The sequence below is a fragment of the Pinus tabuliformis genome, chromosome 2_2, assembly GCF_031772625.1.
Source record: "Pinus tabuliformis cultivar Carrire ecotype Pingquan chromosome 2_2, CPIR1, whole genome shotgun sequence".
Taxonomy (NCBI): domain Eukaryota; kingdom Viridiplantae; phylum Streptophyta; class Pinopsida; order Pinales; family Pinaceae; genus Pinus; species Pinus tabuliformis.
Genome location: NC_142300.1, coordinates 1237023813 through 1237043880, shown reverse-complemented (window position 1 = coordinate 1237043880; position 20068 = coordinate 1237023813). Strand labels below are relative to the sequence as shown.

Here is a 20068-nt window from a genome sequence, read left to right as displayed (position 1 = left end):
GCCCGAGTCTCCAAAGTTTCTTTTATCACAAGTGGATCTTCCTGAGCTTGTGACTTTGTTCTGCCTCTGTGTTGTTAACAACCTTCCACTTACGTTTGTTGCATCCGTATGTTGCCTTCAACTGGTGTTGATGGTGATGCTTGTTGTGATGTTTTTGTTTTCATATGATGTCCTTGTCTATGAACAACTTCATGTCTTTGTGGGTAGGCAAGTTTATAGACACTTGATCGACTGCATCCCCAAGTGTGCTCTGAACGGTGTCTTCGATTCTACTCTTATGGAAACCATTGTACTTGTGTTGCTGAGAGGCAAATGAACACCTTTGATACCTAGAGACATGGAAACACTCATGGCAAGCAACCTGTTGGTCGAAAACCAAAACGAACATGAGAACTGACTTGGAACATACTTGTGTGACTGATCATGAAGGTCGGGCAATTTCCGACGGGAGGTGAGGAGACTTACTGCCAAAAGTGCGCAAGGCACAATCTGGGCTATCAGGAGACTAGCTGACTACTGGAACTACCCAATGCATAGTCCAGCCTGGCCTACTCAGGACTGAAATTACACAATGCGCAATTTCAGTCAGCATTGACATGCAACCAACAAATTGCATTGTGCAATTTCTGGGGCCAACAGGACACTTCCTCCAAGAATTACACAATGAAATCCTCAAGGCAAATGCTTGGCTACACTTGTGCAATTTCTAGAGGGAAGGCAAAGTCTTCGCTTCGAGAAATGTGTAGTGCTAGCCGGGCAAGGCACGATCCAGGCCAAGGCAGCCCAATCCAGCCGACGGGTGATCGAAAACATGAGAAGTGGGATTGCATGATGAGATGAGTGAAGAAAAGAGTGATTGATCATTCATGCAAACAAAAGGTGGAGGATTCAGGAAACAGGAAGGCATGCATGTGTGTGAAGCGAGTCGTCGCAATGACGACCGCCTATGCAAAAACAGTTTCATGATTACAACAACAGTGAGATGTTAACAAAAACTGGAATGGTGCTAGTACAAGATAGTATGTATCAAAATGATAGCAAGAACTCACTGAAATAATGCGGACATCATTCATACTAAGCAAAACAAAAAAAGTGCCAGAAATGTAGCGAGAGACATGAAAAGCAGGCTTACCTCAAAACAACTGAGCTGAATGTGTCGACAACTCCTAGATGCAATGTGGGATGTGAGAGCTACAAAATCAATGTGAGGAATGATCTCTATAGCATCTGGTTGATGAGTTTTGATAAAATTGAGGTTGAGACGCGCATGCCACAAATCTAGGGAAAGCGACACCTAGTGGGAGGTTTCTGAAATTATCTTTGAATGTAACCTCCAGCTGCTAAAAATATATCCTTGAAACAAGGGATGCCTTTGCATGCTTCCTTGGGAGGAGTAGCCCATGCATGCAAAACAATTTTGCTCAGTCCTAGAGGAAACCAATCAACTCAACTGCACATGCAACAGTCTGCTTAGTTGGGAGGAAAAAATGTGTAGTTCTGGGAGGGAGTTGGGTTGGCTGCCCAAAGGGATTGCGCAATTTATGGGCAGAGCAACTGACTGCTGCCTAGGATTGTGCAATTTCTAGTCTAAGTAGTCCTATTGGGAGGAATTGCACAATTTTTCCAGTGAACAATGACACACAGATTTGTGCAATTCTGGAGCCCAGCAGGCTACTAGACAAAGTTGCACAATTTCTGGAGGGAAGGCTAGTTTCCCTCCAAAATTGCCCAATTTCTTGAGGGAGATGCTCAACCTATAGCTCGATCAAGTCCGGTGAAATAGGTGATACTAGTTAGCACGCAAGCATTGTGTTTTCACCAAGGTTCACTTCGAACAGTACATATTTTCCATTGATGTATCATGGACTGAAGACAACAAGTTCTTACATAAGAGAGCGGACAAAAGATAACCAAATGTTGATAGTTGTACAAGTCCTCTTGTCCTTTACCCAACTAATTGTTTCAAGAGTCGCACATGGTCCATGCGAAACTAATCTACGAACAATAACAGGCAAAGAAACCAAAAAGTAAAGAAAGAAGTAGAAGAAAATGTGGAAGCAAAGTGAGTAAGAAAACAAACAAGCAAACAAACAAACACACAAAGAAAGAAGCAAACATGCTGCAAGCAAACACTACTCCTACTCCTAAGCTAACAGTGCATGGGTCGTCTCACGTGAAGTGATACTTCCAAAGCAGCCACTGATGCATTGATTAACCCATGTTGGTGAAGGCATGTTTTGTGAACATCGCAGTTGCATAAACTAACAAGAATGAAAGATATAGCGATGAAGATAGAAACACTCCAAGCTTACAAGCATCCACAGAACAAAAATGAGTGAAAGCGCATGACATGCACTCTATGGACTTGCCATGGTGCTTTGCTACACTGCATGCAAATGTTGAGTGTATGCATTCTCTTGACTGTGACATGCAAGCAAATGTGAGAAAGGTAGACCACTTACGTTGTGCATGTGTGCTTGCTATGTAAGATTCCTCCAACGCATGATAGATGGGATCGTGTAGTTCAATTGGAGAAAGCAAAACCTGGGTGTTTGGTTGATCTTCAATGCAAAGTAGAGAGTGATGAGGAGCCTTGAGTGTTTCAACAATTTCCTGACCGGAAGTGAAACGAACCTCAGGACAGCGAGGGCCTGATATAACCATCAGCTTGAGCTGAAGTTCCTCGACAATCTGTGGGGTTTCGACTTCGTAGGCAGATAGATCATCGTAGGCTGGTGTCTTAAACAGATTAACAATTATTGAATCAACATCGTGATTAGATGAAGAAGTAGAGAGATCACGAAAATCAAGATCAAAAAATTCAAGATGTTTGTCGGCATCCACATGATTTGATGAATTGAGTAGAGGGGTAGATGAGAAGCAAAGATGTTCACCCTCTGTGTTATCAGAAATGAAAAATGACAGATTGGATGGATTTTCAGAGGAATATGTGTCCTCTCTACACTGTGATGACATGCTGACCTCCGATGTGTCCTATGAATGATCGGAAGTAGAAACATCCGGGAATGGGTTTTCACAGGGGAAAAATCAGCAATGGAAGAATCACAAGGGATGTCAGGATAAAGCAGATGAGGCACAGATGGAAGGGATTTATCCTTCACTGCGGGTTCTTCTTTAGATTCCCGAACACACTCATCATGAATAATGGTGCAGGTTGGCTGCATAACACCAACTCCGTCGACAACTTGATCCTCATTCATAGCAAGTGCGGTCCGGAATGGAAGAACAAAAGACAATACAAATCAGAGGATCAACAGAACGTGGGGACGGAGGTTGAGGGAACAAATTCATGTGATAACCAATAGGATTGCAAGTAAAATCCATGTAGATATCAAGATCAGGTGAGGTGGGAGGATGTGACAGTTCGACAGTTGTGTGTGCATGATCTCCCACATCACTCTGTGGTGGTGGAGCTATTTGATGAGGTGGAGGCAGAAAGCCACTTGTGACAACAACTATGCCTTCCTATGATTGCACAACTCCATCACTAAAGTGTGTTGAGTGGGGTTCGAATATGCGATGAAGATACTCAAATCTTCCATAAAGAAATTCCCAATCAATTTCATCTTAGGGAAATCGACATGAAAGATTACAAAAGCATGTGTAAAACTGATCAACAGATTCATCGAGTGCTTTTCGTAATTTCAGAATTTCATGATTGAGTGCTTTATGGTTAAAGTGATTGAAAGCGCGATCTATCTCTACAACCAGATGAGCAAGAGAATGAATAGATTTTTTGTGCAGCATGGCACACCAGTGCATTGGGCGCCCTTGAAGCGTGTAGATGAACAACGCACATGTCATGCATTCTTCAAAGATTCCATGTCTTTCGCATGAGCCTACAATGCCGACCATGTGCCTAGCCAAGTCTACGTGGCCTTCACCATCATATGTTTTATGTGACAAGTTCTCTGAGATCCCTTCTGAGATAATGAAGTCGTTTCCATAATACATACACTCCGGAAGAGTAACTCGGTAGTTATTCATGATAGATATGTAGAGATTCAAAATAGATGTGAGGACTCAGCTTATCATGTGGCCCTCTTCTAGCGCCAAAATGTTGATGGTGTTGGACCCGCCAACATGTAAGGGGATCTCCCTAGAAAGAAGTCCCAATTAAACCTCAGACTGTTTGGTGTAGGAGTCCCAAAAATGGGTCGTACAGTAATTCCTTGACCATGATTTCACATAGAGGCAAGTAAGATGTCCCTATTGGTAGCAAAGGTGTGACAACTGCAGTAAGTCAAGGAAGGTGCATGAGAAGCTCTAACATGGTGAGGGTGAGGTGAGTGCACCCCTTGGAAACCTGTAATAGTACGCAGCTTGGAAGGGAACACACGAGTGAAGATGCATCACAAGATGGAAAGCAAGTTAGTGAGCAATCCAAAGTGATGGTTAAACCAATAGCACATTTCAGAAAGATTCATACATACTTATACAAAATATCCCTTACATGCATGCATAAGCATTAAAAAATATATATATCATTTAGATTAAACCAGATAACATAGAATACAATACAACATATGCATGAAACGTGTTGTCTTTGTTATATTAAGAAGTGTAAGTTCCAGTCATATAATACATCCATGTCTAACCACTAGTCCCGATAGCGGAACGTTATAGCCACAACCGCCTGCTCCTCTAAACAGATATATTAGCCCTGCACAGTGGAGAAGCCAAGGCTCATTACAATATTGTCCAAGCTCTTTCTAAGATAGTATTATCGGAAGCTTGGCTGACCAAAAACCTTTACAATGATTTATGAGGTTCTATTTATAGCAAAGGGTGGGGTGACCCTTAACATTCCCCTTTGTGACAGTTCATCTACCCTCATGACTCTTCATCTACTATATGGTTGTTACATTCAACTATCGACACTTGAACTTCCACTTGACAAGACATTACATTACAATGCACATGTGCCCATGTGAGTAAAAATGGCTTGAGCAAGCCATGCAAGACATCACTAACACTTGGTCCATTGTGATGAGACCAACTCTTTGAAATGCTTGTGATGGTGAAAGTGGTGAGCTGATGCCAAGCTTGGTCGTTTGTGATGGTGCGCATGCGCTCCATGGTGACATCCTGCTGAAGCGAACTCTTGCCTTCTTTACATCCTAGTGAATTAGTGTGGCTCCTCCATCCAACTCGTCTGCTAACATGCGCATGGTCTTCTTGGATGCAGCCAAACCAACAACACACTAATGCATAGTGTCCATGTTGATCCTCGAGTGTGTGCTAGTGGTCATGTGAATCAACTGTCAACTGCATGTTCAGCTCCAATCGGAATTGCTTCTTGTCTTTGCCTTAGTGAGTGTGCCAAATGGGTTAGATTACATGCATGCGCACAATGACATGCATGTTGCTACATTCCCTTGCATGCTATCAACAACACTGCTCACCTTATCTTCTCCATGCCAGCTACTAGGATGGATCTATAACTTGTTCAGGCACAATTTCATCTGTGAGTGCATGTTGCGCCCATTGTTGTACCTGTCCTTGCTGCAAATCATTCTCTCATTTATGTAGCTCCTGTTCTTCCTTGATTTGCTGCTTTAGCACATGCAACTCCTTCTCTATTAAGTTCTCTGTCTTCACATGATCTTGATGTCACGTCATCACCTCATATCCTGAGTCTCAAAAGTTTCTTTTATCACAATTGGATCTTCCTGAGCTTGCGACTTTGTTCTGCCTCTGTGTTGTTAACAACCTTCCTCTTGTGTTCGTTGCATCTGGTATGTTTCCTTCAGCTGTTGTTGATGGTGTTGCTTGTTGTGATGTTGTTTCCGTCATATCTTTATGTCCTTGTCTATAAACAACTTGATGTCTTTGCGGGTAGGCAAGTTCATAGACACTTGATCGATTGCATCCCCGAGTGTGCTTTAAATGATGTCTTTGACTCTGCTCTCCTAGAAACCATGTGCCTGTGCTGTTGAGAGGCAAGTTGTTGGGTCCCTATAATACTAGTGATTACCCCATTACTATTGTAGTTATACCCCTTATTTATATTGTTGTGCCCCTATTACCCACATATTGTTATTTCTGTGCCCCATAGAATCCCTCTATTGTTATTTTTGTGGCTTTATATTATTATTGTTAGGTCGGCTGGATTATATTGTGACTCCTTAGACTCCTATATATAGAAAGGAGGTTTTGTCATTTGTATCATCCAAGAATTGTTCATTTATGTAATGTAAAGGAGGTTGCCCCCTCGAAGAGGCTGAATTCTAAGGCGTTGATCTTTATTTTCTATCTTTTCTTGAGCTGGTTTCATAACATTTGGTATCAGAGCTTTGGATTCTAGGGTTTCGCTGCTCCAAACAGGTCATCGTGGCATTTTCGCTATAACATTTTTTCTGTGACGTTTCAGAAGTCGCAAAAAAAAACCCATTTGAGAAGAAATCGCGCTGAACCTTGGGTCCAAATTTCAGAGTTTTTCGCGCGATATTTTCGGAGATATGATCTGAGGAAGTTGGTCTTTTTGCAGACTCCTGAATTACACTCAAAACAGGTGACCTGGGGAAAATCGTCATAACTTTCTTTCTGAGCATCGGATTGAAATTTCGTAAGAAGGTACAGAAAGAGGACGGACTGTAGTTTTCTTTTATATATTTTTTAGAGTCAAAGGTTGAAACAGTGACTCGTGGCACGTCGTACAAGTTCACTCTACTAAACTAGTCTATAATCAAGTCACTGTGGGAGATTTCGCATAACTCTTCCTTGGAGAATCCAATTTGGGTCAGACTTGTGGCATTGGAAAGAGGACACAGAGGGCTACTACAGGTCACAAATTCAGAACTAGATGATCAGAAAGTACAGAGATACATCAGAGGCAATATCGAGCTCCTACAAAGTGAAAAAAGGTGTGTAGATTTTCTTTAATTTTTGCTTAAGCTTGGTTTGAAAAATTATTTTGAAGGAATTCAAAGGGCATAGTAGAGAATTATTATCGGTAACTGATGCCCCGAGGAAAGAAAATGCAAACACCTAGTAAGGAACCTGAAAGCTCTAGCATGACTCATGAAGAAGAAGAAGAAATGCTACATGATATATCAAAATTACAAGAACAAGTGCAACAAATGTCACTTGCACAAAAAGCAACAGAATCTAAAATGGATGATTTAAGGAAAGATGTAGAAGCTAAGATGGATGGTTTAAAGAAAGGTGTAGAAGCTAAGATGGATGGCATGGAAGCTAAGGTGAATGGCATGGACGCTAAAATTGATGGCATGGATGATAAGATGGATAAGTTGCTACAAGAAATAGTCACTAAGGGTGAAAGAGTACTAAAGGAAACTCATGATGAGAACAAAAGAAATGTTAATCATGATTCCATAGACTCTAATGTTGGATCGAAGACTCACCATGTTCCAAAAATCGATATGAGGAAGTTTGATGGCAAGGATCCCGCCACATGGATATTACAGATGGAGCAATTCTTCGATCTCAATAATGTGCAAAACACACAAAAGGTACGTATGGCAACTTTATATTTGGAACCAAATCAGTTTGTATGGTATCAATGGCTTTGTTCTCGTAAACAATTTATCACTTGGGCAATTTTTACGGAAGAATTGATAGCACATTATGAGGATACAAAAAGCAACACTTTTTTTAGCCAATTGATAAGTCTCAAACAAAAGGGTTCAATAATGGAGCACATTGAGGAGTTCCAAAAATTGAACATAAGGGTAAAAGATATTCCAGAGGAGCATAGGATTGATGTGTTCATAGGGTCTTTAAAGGATAATATCCAACATGATGTGCGCCTTTGGGAACCTGATTCATTAGAGAAGGCATTCAGGTTAGCAAGAAAAATGGAAAGCAAAATTATGGCAACTAGGAAGCATACCATTCACAACTATAAAGACGGAAGTGTTGTTGCCCATAGTCTTCCACAACCTACAAGGTTGACACCACAACAATTGGAAGAAAAAAGAGCAAAAGGGCTTTGTTACAATTGTGATAGCAAATACACAAAAGGTCATAAGTGTGCTGAGAAGAAATTATTCTACATAGATTGTGAAGAGGAAGAAGAAAAGGAGCAAGAAAGGTCAAAAGAAGAGGATATATTCCAGGAACAAAGCCTAGATGAAGAACAAATAAATCCGACCATATCTTGTAATGCATTGGCGGGAATTACCACTCCTCAAACCATCAAGATAGAAGGACAAATCAAGAAGAAAAAGGTAATAGTGTTGATTGATTCAGGAAGCACCCACAATTTTATTCATTGTAGGGTAGCAAAAGAATTGAATTGCTTCCTATATCCAGCACCAGAGTGTCAAGTGATGATTGCAAATGGAGGAACAATAAATTGTTCTGGAAAGTGCCATAATATCAAGCTATCCATGGGAGAATATGTATTGACTAGCCCAATGCTTTCCATTCCAATGGGAGGTGCTGATGTTGTACTAGGAGTCCAATGGCTACAATCCTTGGGTACAATAGCTTTTAATTTTCAAGAACTTTTCATGAAATTTTCTGTGGAAGGAAAGGAAGTTGAATTAAGGGGTATTGCAGGGAAACCAGGAAAGATAATCAGCTCTAATGGCATGACAAAGCTTCTAAAAAAGGAGCAAAGAGGTGTAATTGCACAATTATGTTCGCTAGATGTTTCCACATTGGAATCATCTATTTCTCCAGATCTCCAAAAAGTCCTGGACAATCATTCCAAGGTATTTGAGACTCCCAAAGGTCTCCCACCTATGCGTGATCATGATCATGCTATTCATCTGATTCCAGGAAGTGTTCCTCCAAACATCAGGCCGTACAGATATCCATATGTCCAAAAAAGTGAAATTGAACGTATGGTTGCAGAAATGCTAGAGGCTGGTATAATTCAACCGAGTCAAAGTTCTTTCTCAGCTCCAGTAGTATTGGTGCACAAGAAGGATGGATCATGGCGCATGTGTCCAGATTATAGGGAGCTCAACAAGCTCACTATTAAAGATAAGTTCCCCATTCCTGTCATTGATGAATTACTGGATGAATTGCATGGATCAATTTACTTCACCAAGTTGGATCTTCGTTCGGGATATCATCAAATCAGAATGAAGATTGAAGACATTCCGAAAACGGCATTTAGAACTCATGAGGGTCATTATGAATTTTTGGTCATGCCTTTTGGCCTTACCAATGCACCTTCAACATTTCAAGGTTTGATGAATTCAATTTTCAAACCATTCCTTAGAAAATTTGTGTTAGTATTTTTTGATGATATACTAATCTACAGCAAGTCTTGGAAGGATCATGTTGAACATGTTGACAAGGTGCTACAACTATTGGAGGAGAAACAATTATATGCAAAAAGATCCAAATGTTTCTTTGGAGTCCAGGAGGTGGAATATTTGGGTCATATTGTATCTCATGAAGGAGTTAAGGTAGACCCTAGCAAAATTAAAGCCATTAAGGAATGGAAAATCCCCACATCCATAAAGCATCTGCGAGGATTTCTTGGGTTGACAGGGTATTATCGCAAGTTTGTTAAGAATTATGGGAGAATAGCAGCACCTCTAACAACATTATTGAAGAAAGATTCATTTTCATGGACTCCGAAAGCAACAAAGGCCTTTAAACATCTTAAAGAGGCAATGTGCCAAGCACCGGTCTTAGCTACACCGGACTTCACAAAAACCTTTATTGTGGAATGTGATGCTTCAGGAAATGGAATTGGTGCTGTTCTAATGCAAGATGAAAGACCCATTGCTTTTGAAAGTCGTCCAATCAAGGGAAAGTTTTTAAGCAAAGCTATTTATGAGAAGGAAATGTTGGCAATACTCCATGCACTTAAGAAATGGCGACCCTACCTAATGGGAAGACACTTCAAGGTAAAAACGGATCATGATAGCCTTAAATACTTTTTAGAACAAAGATTATCCTCTGAAGAGCAACAAAAGTGGGTCACAAAGATGTTGGGTTATGACTTTGAAATCATCTACAAAAAAGGGAAGCAAAATGTGGTGGCAGATGCACTCTCAAGAAAGGATGAGGATGTGGAAGCATTGTTGTGTGCCATTTCTATTATCCAACCAGATTGGATAAATGAAGCAAAGGAGGAATGGAAGAATGACGAAGAAGTGTGGGCACTTATTCGAAAGCTACAACAAGATTCCAGTACTTCTGATACATTTAGCTGGCAAAATGATTCGTTATGGTACAAAGATCGCTTATACCTCTGTAAGAATTCCCAGCTAAAACAAAAGATTCTTATGGAATTGCACACTTCTCCCTTAGGAGGGCACTCAGGATTTTTAAAAACTTACCACAGGGTTAAGAAGGAATTTTTTTGGGATGGCCTTAAATCAGATATTCAAAAGTTTGTGGCGGAATGTTTGGTTTGCCAACAAAATAAAGTTGAAACAATTAAGACACCGGGTCTATTACAACCTTTATCCATTCCAAGCCAACGTTGGGAGGAGGTTTCAATGGATTTTATCACAGGTTTACCCAAGTCTGAGGGAAAGAGTGTCATCATGGTGGTAGTTGACAGACTTACCAAGTATGCACACTTTTGTGCATTATCACATCCATTTAAAGCCAGTACAGTTTCTACTGCATTTATGGAAACAGTTCAAAAGCTACATGGAAACCCAAAGATTATTGTAAGTGACAGAGATCCCATTTTCACTGGAAATTTTTGGACAGAATTATTTTCTTGTCTTGGTACTCAGTTAGCTCATAGCTCATCTTATCATCCTCAATCTGATGGGAAAACTGAGATAGTAAACAAATGTTTGGAAGGATATCTTCGTTGCTTTGTATCTGATAAACAGACACAATGGGTCAAATGGTTGCCTCTGGCTGAATGGTGGTATAACACTTCCTTCCATACAACAACAAAAATGACCCCATTTATGGCACTTTATGGGTATCAACCACCATCCATCACATCATATTTAAGAGAAAATTCTAAGGTTCAGGCAGTGGAACATCACATCGAACATCAACAACAAGTCCTCCAACTCTTAAAGGATAACCTCGTGTTGGCACAAAATAGAATGAAACAACAGGCAGATCAACATCGCAGTGAAAGAAGTTTTGATGTAGGTGATTGGGTATTCCTACGGCTACAACCATATAAGCAAATGTCCCTAAAGCAAGCTAAGAAGGATAATAAATTATCACCAAAGTATTATGGTCCGTACAAGGTGTTGGAAAAGATTGGTACTATGGCATACAAATTGGAGCTTCCTGCAGCTTCTCGATTGCACCCAGTTTTCCATGTTTCATGTTTAAAGAAGGTTATAGGCGACAAGCTCCCAGTTCAAACAATATTGCCAGAACTTGACGAGGAAGGAAAAATTATATTGGAACCAGAAGCAGTCACAGAAACAAGAACTCGACAGCTACGAAATCGATCAATTTCAGAGTATCTTATCAAGTGGAAGAACTTATCCGCTGAAGATTCCACATGGGAGGATGAGAATTTTATGCAAAAGTATCCAGAACTGCTCAAGCGTTGAGGACAACACTTTTTTGAAGGAGAGGGGCATGTTGGGTCCCTATAATACTAGTGATTACCCCATTACTATTGTAGTTATACCCCTTATTTATATTGTTGTGCCCCTATTACCCACATATTGTTATTTCTGTGCCCCATAGAATCCCTCTATTATTATTTTTGTGGCTTTATATTATTATTGTTAGGTCGGCTGGATTATATTGTGACTCCTTAGACTCCTATATATAGAAAGGAGGTTTTGTCATTTGTATCATCCAAGAATTTTTCATTTATGTAATGTAAAGGAGGTTGCCCCCTCGAAGAGGCTGAATTCTAAGGCGTTGATCTTTATTTTCTATCTTTTCTTGAGCTGGTTTCATAACACAAGTGAACACCTGCGATACATGGAGACATGGCAACACTCATGGCAAGCAATCTATCAGTCGAAAACCAAAACGAAGTTGAGAACTGACTTGCAACATACCCGTGTGACTGATCATGAAGGTCACACAATTTCGGCTGAGAGGTCAGGAGACTGACTGCCAAAAATATGCAAGGCACAGCTCAGGTTTTCAAGAGGTTGGTTCACTGCTGGAACTGCACAATGCACAGTCCATCCTAGCCTACTAAGGACTGAAACAAAACAATGCGTAATTTTAGTCAGTAGTGACATGCAACTAGCAAACTGCATTGCACAATTTCTAGGGCCAACAGGAAATTGTCTCCAAGAATTGCGTAATGCAAACCTGGAGGTCATTTCTTGGATAGACTTGCGTAATTTTTGGAGGGAAGGTAGAGTCTTCGCTTTTGAAAATGCGCAGTGTTCGCTAGGTAAGGCACGGTTCGGGCCAAGGCAGCCTAGTCCGGCCAACAGGTGACTGAAAACATGAGAAGTGTGAATGCATGATGAGATGAGTGCAAACAAGAGTGAATGGTCATTCATGCAAACAATAAGTGCATGTGTGTGAAGTGAGTCAATGCAACGATGACCGTGTGTAAAAAAACAGTTTCATGCATGTGACAGCAGTGAGATGTTAACAAAAACTGAAATGGTGCTATTACAAGCTAGTATGTATCAAAATGACAGCGAGCACTCACTAAAATCAAGCAGACAAAATTCATATGAAGCAAAACACAAAAATCACTAGAAACGCAGCGCGATACATGAAAAGTGGGCTTACCCCAAAAAAGATGAGTTGAATGTGATAATGACTCCTAAATGAAATGTGGGATGTCAAAGTTGCAAAATCGATGTGAGGAATGAGCTTTACAGTGTCTGGTTGATGAGTTTTGTTAAAATCGAGGTTGCGACGCACATGCCACAAATCTAGGGAAAGTGACACTTGGTGGGAGGTTTCTAAAATGATCTGTGCATGTAACCTCCAGCTACTAAAAGCAAATCCTTGAAACAAGGGATGCCGTTTAATGCTACCTTGGGAGAAGCAGCCCATGCATGCAAAACAGTTTTGCCCGGTCTCAGAGGGAACCAATCAACTCAACTCCACATGTAACAGTCTGCTCAGCTCGAAGGAAAAAATGTGCATTTTTGGGAGGAGATGGGTTGGCTACCCAAAGGGATTGTGTAATTTCTGGGCAGAGCAGCTGACTGCCGCCTAGGATTGCGCAATTTATGGGCTTAGCAGTCCTGCTGGGAGGAATTGTGTAATTTTTCCAGTGAACAGTGACAGGGCGATTTGCGCAATTCTGGAGCCCAGCAGGCTGCCAGAAATAATTGAGCAATTTTTGGAGGGAAGGTTGTTTTCCCTCTAGAATTACGCAATTTCTTAAGGGAGCATCTCAACCTACAACTGGACCAAGTCCGGTGAAATAACCTGTGAGGGGGATGCAACAAGCTTTGATGGATAGGCTTTCATTCTGCAAGAAAATCACTGAAGCTTCTGTACTTGAAAAGAAAAGACATGTTGTTGTGAAAGGTTGGTAGGGAGGTTTCAAATGAAGCTAAGGAAAAATTTTGGAGGGTGGTTGCAGCCACTACAATAGGAACATAGAAAGCTCCTCCAAAAATGTTAGATAAATGCATAACATGCTCCTTCACAATGAACACAATGCCAACAATCGGCAAGTCCACTAGAAGCAAGAATGCTCCCCCTAAAAGTATGATCATCCCTCACTCCTTGAAAACTTTTTCTATGAGGATTCCAAGCTCTAAATATTGATCACAAAACTTTGAAAAAGTCCACCATGAATAACATAAATCATTATAGCACACATCAAGTCAAATACAAGACTACCATGTCCTCAAAGTTATCATAATAATCAACATACAACTACTATGAGGATAACAACAAATATATGTGGTTGATTTGAATGATGACAAGATGAAAATGAGAATAGATAAGAAATAAAACTAATACTTCAAACCTCGTGAACTCCCCCAGATCCCATGCATCACCTTCCTATTATATAGATTTGTCATCATACAATCTCTCTAACATGGCTGCACCTCCAAGTATCTATATGAAAGTCAAGATGAAACCATATGCTCCCCTTGATACCATGCATGCCTCAGTTTTTGGTGGGAGTCTCTTGCTTCTCATTTCTCCTCCAAACTTTGATAGGTTGATCTTTGACATGCACATCACCTTCCTTCTTATATCATTGTCCTTTCATTATCTTCTCTCTTTGACTCGATCATTTGTAACACTTAGGAAACTTGCAATCTTTGGCCTTATGGCCCACGTTGCCACACACATAACACCTTATGTGACCGAAAAATGGAGGAAAAAACTCATATCTTCTACTAGTTTGTTTTCTATTCCTTGGATGTGCCCTACAATCAATAGACGTATGGCCAAAACAATTGCATGAGAAACAATAACCATAAATGGACTATTATACCTAACCATTGATGAACTTCATGTTGAGGGTAGTCTTCCTTGCATGCATCCATGAGGTTGCTTCTCCTTTGGCAGCTCCTTTTGTTGAGAGGATTTGATCTCTTTACTTCTGCAATTTGCTACTATATGTCCAAATTTTTGACATCTGAAGAACTTGACATTTCTCAATATGGGAGAAATAAATTTTCTCTGTGAAAATGTGTTTCATGCTTCATTCTTTTGCTCCTTTATTGGCTTTTGTTCTTGTTGATGACTTTCGTTTTTCATGTTGCTACTAGTTGTTCCAATATTTTTTGGTTTACTTGTATTTTCTTGAGCATTATATGTGATCCTCTCAAATTCTTCTTTTGTAGAGTGTGTTTCAGCTTTCATTCTTTGACATCGAGCTTCTACTTCCTTGTATCACTTCCTCATTCCTTCAATTTTCCTTCCTTCATCTAGCTCACTCTTCAAATATGAAATTTCTTCCTTAAATTTTTTCTCTCTTCCTTCAAGTATTTGAACCAATTTCCCAAAACTCAATTTTCATGTGAGATCCTTCATACTATATCCAATGTCGAGATAAACCCAGATTGATCTTCAATTGGTCTCTCCTTTTCTCCATGGTCGCTACTAATTTATTATCCATAAAGATTATCTCCACATCTATCTGAAAGATCAATCTCAATTGATTGATTATCATCTTCTAACCCATCAATCTCAAGAGCATCATCATCATTGCATGCACAAGAGGAACCTAGTAATTCTTCACCATTCTTGACCAACAAAAAGAGTGGTTCTTTTGAATCTGAAATATTCTTGACTTGTTTATTGCTCTTCTTCTTTTGAGAAATCTTCCTCTTCTTCTTGGCCATGGTCCATGATCAAGTGTCAAGTGGTTAAGCTTCACTAGGGACAACTTGGCTCTGATACCAATTGTTAGAAATGTAGATCACTACTGAGAGGGGGTTTGGGGGGGGCGGTGGGATGGTGGTGAATTAGTAGTGAAGACAATTACAAAATTTTCACCAAATAATTACTACTTTAAATATTCCCAAGTTGAAACCATAAGGAGAGAGATCAGAGCACCAAAACATAACAAAAAACCTTAAAATATTATCAACACATGAGACATATAGATTTCTGGTGGAAACCCTCAAGGGGAGAAAAACCACCCCCTATTGTTGTGTTACTTTTGGTTCTCTTATTACTATCAATCAAATATTTACATCTTTTCAGCTGGCCACCACCAGCTAGGAGCCACTACCCCTATGGAGAGTATTGCTACCACCACCAGCTAGGAACTCTCTACTCACATGACTTTGGAGGCCACTAGCTTATGGAAGCCACCACTTCCATTAATCTTTTCCTAGCCACCACTAGATGGAGATGTTACTCCCTATATATTTTTTTCCATCGACCACCCCTATCCTGTTCAACCACTACTGAATGGAAGCCACCACCTCCTCAAACTCCTAGAGTCACGCTTTCATCCATTTTCAAACTGGACTCTAAAGAGAACTACATCGCTCAAAAACAACATAGAAGTTATCTTCAAAATGATAAAATGGATCAATACAACCACTGCATGAGATAATATGATAAACACATCAAAAAAACAAATTACACAAGATAGATCATGAAAGCTCCCTTTGTACCATCTCCTCGCTCTCTACTCAATATGCTAGTTGAATCATGCGTCTTCTACCTTGTGCAAGTGCTCATCTATCTTTACAACTCTTCAAAAAAATTTCATAGTTTGCTCCACTACATACTCTCCTCTTCTTGCACACTCTTCTCCTCACACACACTAGAAATACATCCAAACTCTCTAACATGAAACCCTCTCCAATATGTAGATGATCTGGAGTGATTAACACAATAATTATCAAGGAGTCTCAAGCTCAACAAGTCTATGTTCATACACTCAAGGAATGATCTGACGTTTTGAGCATTTTTTATTCTTGACCTTATCCTTCATGATCTACATGAAATGGGAGATCTATACAACTTTAATTAACTTCTAGAAGACTTCCTTGAACCCTTTAATCAGTTACCAAGTGCGCTTACCATCAGAAAAACCCATGGAAATGTCTTAAGTGTGCACAAAATCTAGGAAAAGTCACTTACAGAGAGTAACACATGTGTTACCTTTGGGAAATGTGCTACATAGAGGGGTAACACAGGTTTCATTAACAAGACCTAAGTTACTAATGCATGTTTCCTTCAGGAAGCCCAAGTTACCCTATTTTCTCCCCCCTTCTTGCATTTGATCAACTCCAAACTTCCAAGACTTGTTTATCTACTTCATGAAGCACCTCCTAACCCTGTAGAACCTCTACAAACCCTTGACAAGACTCTAATAACCATGACAAAGGCCTCCAAACATGTTATTTGTAAGCATAAAGGAATTAACATAAAAATCCACCTTGTGAGGCACTTGTCCATCCTTTTCTGCAATCACAAAGGGTGAGACACAATCCAAGTTTATGTCAACACAAGCCCAACTCTTCTAAGTGCCTACTGACATCAATGCCAACAATACAATGCCAACATTTTTCTTACTTGAATGTTAAAGTAGGAAGAATATGTTGAGCTACCAACAAGTTATGCAACTCTAAGACTTGAGAAAAAGTGTATTAGTTGAAGAAAACATTAAATGGGATCAAGAAAGAGACCATGGCAATAACAACATTGACTTGTTCTGAAATGCTTTAGTAAACATAGTAACAATCCAACTCTTTATGTCAATGTTAGTGAGTAAGGTGAAATTTAATTTTTTTCTTATAGGTAGATGACTTTATTTTATTTCTTTGGAAAAAAGGGTAGATGATATTATTTCTACAAAAATATAATTTTTTCCATAAAAAGAATTTGGGATATCAAAGAAGAATTTGAAATGGCAAATATGTAATTATGGGATACTTTCTTGGTATTAAGGTTAAAAAAACAAATGAAGGTATCTTCATATCTCAAGCCAAGTATGTTGGAGATATCTTGAAGAGATTTAGAATGTTGAATAGCAATTCAACATCAACACTAACAACATTTTGAAGCTAGAAAAAGATGATTGCAGTAACAGTGTGGATCCAACAAATTATAAAAGTATGGATGGAAGTCTTTATCTATCTATATATATATATATAAAAGATGACTTGATAGTATGTATATAGGAAGTTTTTTTTTTTTAAAGGTAAGTGAATGATACCGAAAAGAGTGGAATCTTATAATTATAACATATAAATTTTAGTTATATAGAATCGAAATAAAACAATTATATATGTACTTCAAATAAGGTCATAAAACTATTTCATCGGTTGCAAAGAAATAATCCATTGTCACGTTTGAATATATATATATATATATAGATAAAACAAGACTGACTTGATATCATGTATGTAGTAAGTCTCATTCTTTTTAAAGGTAAATGAATGACACCAAAAGAAATGGAATCTTGTATTATAGCATATCAATTTTAGTCAATTGGGTACATTGATAGTGGTTGAGGAAGAAATATAGAGGATCAAAATTGAACAATGGTATATGTGTTTCAAATAGGATCATAAAATTATTTCATAGATTTGAAAGAAATAATCCATTGCGTCTCTTTTGAAAGCACATGTAAAGTACTTGGGGAACAAAACAATAGCTTGTCAAGCCATATGGTGAAGAATGATAATATGATTTGAATAATAAGCAACAAGAGATCAATCTTTTACAACTCTATCAAAGAATTCAATATTTCATAAACACAACAAACACATAACCATAAAATACCATGTCATAAGAAAATCCAATATTTCAGAGATGCAACAAACGCATTACCATAAGATACCATATCATAAGAGAATTGGTTGAGACACTAAAAATACACTAAATACAACACTAAATGCAACAGAAATTGAATAAATTTGAAATCTAAATACAGTATTAAGCTGAGAAAAACATGTTACCGCATACTACATTATTTCAGTGCACGCTACAACATTCCGGAGTTTCAACGGAATGAGAAAACACCAACTAAATTGTGTGATATTCACGCGGAGGAGGAGAATAATAGAAAATAAAATCAGTAGCACTCATAAAGTGTGATATTCACGCGGAGACGGAAGTAAACTTCGCCCTCGTATGCATCCGTAGAAAGGGAGGCGATTCCTCTTGCCATTAAGAAATCCCCGGTACCCCCTACTACCGATATCTCTCTGTACTTAGTAAGGATTGGGTCTGCTCCACCGAATGTGATGGTGCCTTTGTAGTCTGCTGAGTTCAGGACAAACGTGAATCCGAGCCAGGCGCTGAAAGTGTTCTTCATGTCATAGAAATAGAAACCCTGAGCTCTTCCCACCGGAGGAGAGTGGAAATTGTTGTCGAGAGTGATGGGATCGTCGAACACCGCCAGATCTCCAAAGTGGTTGTCTTTTCCAAAAAGAAGTGTAAGGTTAGCGCCCTGGGGAGCACCCACGAGTGTAGAAGTAGCGTTCATGGCGTTGTGGCCATTGTAGATTACATCGTGGAAATACAACACCAGATTCCTACATGGCTTTGGGAGAGGGATCTTCCAGGGATGCCCATCAGTAGTTTGCAACAACACAGTTGACGCTACAAGCCATACGAAGTACAAGTGCACAACGATATTACTCTTGATTGCCATTAGACTAAAAGCGATATAGAAGGTCCCCCAGTGCAAGGCTAATGAGAAATAGCAGGGTTCAGTTGGCCTGAAAAGCTGCCCCAGTGAGTGCATACTTGATCATAAAATCTATATATATAGACACACACCACCAGTCAGTGGTCCGTGAGTGTCAGTGCATATTTGATTAAATAATAGCTTAATCAGATAAGCTTTTGTATCTGCTTGACTAGGCAAGCATTAATTACAGAAAGAGCGTGTTGTCAATTTTGACACAAACTCTGGTCGACACATCCATTGGACAATCCGCTGATTGAAAGGTTGAAGTTTAACATTTTATCCTCGACCCCACTGTTAAGAAAGCTATCTTTCACATCATATTATAGATTCGATCACTAAGAACTGCCATTTTCACGATTCGGCAACTTGCCCAAAAAAATCATCCCATGATGTAACTTTTACCCAGTGGTATAGAAAGGAAATTACAATATCAATATCATAATTAAAGTGGAATTGTGGGTTTAATGATTAAGAGTATGTGTTTTTTTTTAAAGTTAGAGATTTAAATTCAGATGAATAATGTATATAAATTTTAATAGACTTTGGGATTTCAACACTTAAATTATTGTGAAAAGGTGAATTTCTTGTCCCACAAACATGAAATCTTATTTGGTTGAGGTTGATTTATTTTGGGGTGACATCTCTTGGTGACAAAGAATTGATTATTGTGGCATCTCATTTCAATTCCTCGGGTGTCATTTGGTGGGGCATTTGATTGTGAATTTTCTTAAGATTTTTGAGGTAACTCGACATGCATAGTTGGAGTCGGTTTGTATGTGTCGGCAGGATAAGGGTGGCTTCATTGGTTTTGGTGCGGTGGCTAATGTGGTGTTATCGACAAATCGAGCGCCCTCTCGAGGTATCGTATTACATGGACTTTGTACTTCTCTAGTTGGTTCATTCTGTGTAGGGCCTTAATTGTGTGAAGATTTTTCTTTGGAAAATTCATTGATTAATTTGCATAAACATAGTTCCCCATTTTCAAATCCTATGATTGGGAAGGGTGTCAAGGGGTTTTTACCATTTTTAATGTCTTTCGAAAGTCATGGTCTTGTTGGAGGACATTGTTCAGAG

The 20068-nt window shown here is 39.3% G+C and overlaps 1 pseudogene; it reads right to left on the bottom strand.

Moving 5' to 3' along the window:
• Positions 1-18190: 18190 nt before the first annotated feature.
• Positions 18191-19052, bottom strand: LOC149197960 (dirigent protein pseudogene; annotated as a pseudogene).
• Between the last annotated feature and the right edge of the window lie 1016 nt (positions 19053-20068).